This window comes from Fragaria vesca, linkage group LG6 (assembly GCF_000184155.1).
Source record: "Fragaria vesca subsp. vesca linkage group LG6, FraVesHawaii_1.0, whole genome shotgun sequence".
Lineage (NCBI taxonomy): Eukaryota > Viridiplantae > Streptophyta > Magnoliopsida > Rosales > Rosaceae > Fragaria > Fragaria vesca.
Genome location: NC_020496.1, coordinates 34,154,778 through 34,155,790, shown reverse-complemented (window position 1 = coordinate 34,155,790; position 1,013 = coordinate 34,154,778).

Below are 1,013 nucleotides of genomic sequence, written 5' to 3'. Positions count from 1 at the left end.
ACAAAAGGCGTACGACACTGCCTCCCATAAAGAGCCTCAAAGGGAGCCATACCAATGCTAAAATGATAGCTATTATTATAGGCAAATTCCATCAAAGGTAGGTTTTTATCCCAACTCTCTCTGAACTGCATGGCACAAGCCCTCAACATATCCTCCAAAGTTTGAATAGTCCTCTCGGACTGGCCGTCAGTCTGAGGATGAAAAGTAGTACTGAAGAGTAATTGGGTACCTAAAGCTGCCTGAAGAGCTCCCCAGAATTCAGAAGCAAATCGAGGATCCCGATCTGACACTATTGATTCAGGAACACCATGAAGCCTCACAATTTCATTCACATAAAGCTCCGCCAATTTATCCAATTTATACTTCTTTCCCACTGGCAAGAAATGTGCAGACTTGGTGAGTCTATCCACAATCACCCAAATACCGTCATGCCCATCACGGGTACGAGGTAAGCTAAAAACAAAATCCATGGTGATATGGTCCCACTTCCACACTGGAATAGGCAACAGCTCAAGCAACCCAGAAGGCTTCTGCCTTTTAGCCTTCACTTGCTGACAAATCAGACATCTACTCACATAAGCTGCAATTTCCCTCTTCATGTTTGGCCACCAATAATAATCTTTCAAAATCCGTTACATTTTTGTGCTACCCGGATGAGCAGCATATGCAGAGCTATGAGCTTCCTCCATAATCTCACTCTTCAACTCTTCATTTCTTTTTGGAACACATAGCCGATTCTTAAACAATAGAGTCCCATCTCTACTAACTGAAAAATGATCGGCTGCGGCTCCATTCGATGCTCTTTCCATCAATCGAACTATGGAAGGATCATTATACTGTGCTTCCCGCACTCTATCAACCAAAACTGGCCTCGCATGAAAACTGGCTATCAAAACACCAACCTCATCCACTGACAAATCCACTCCTGTAGCTCGCAACTCACAAAGAAGCGGAACACGAACCATCTTTATATGAGATAAAGATATGGAGGGATTTCGACTAAGAGCATCAGC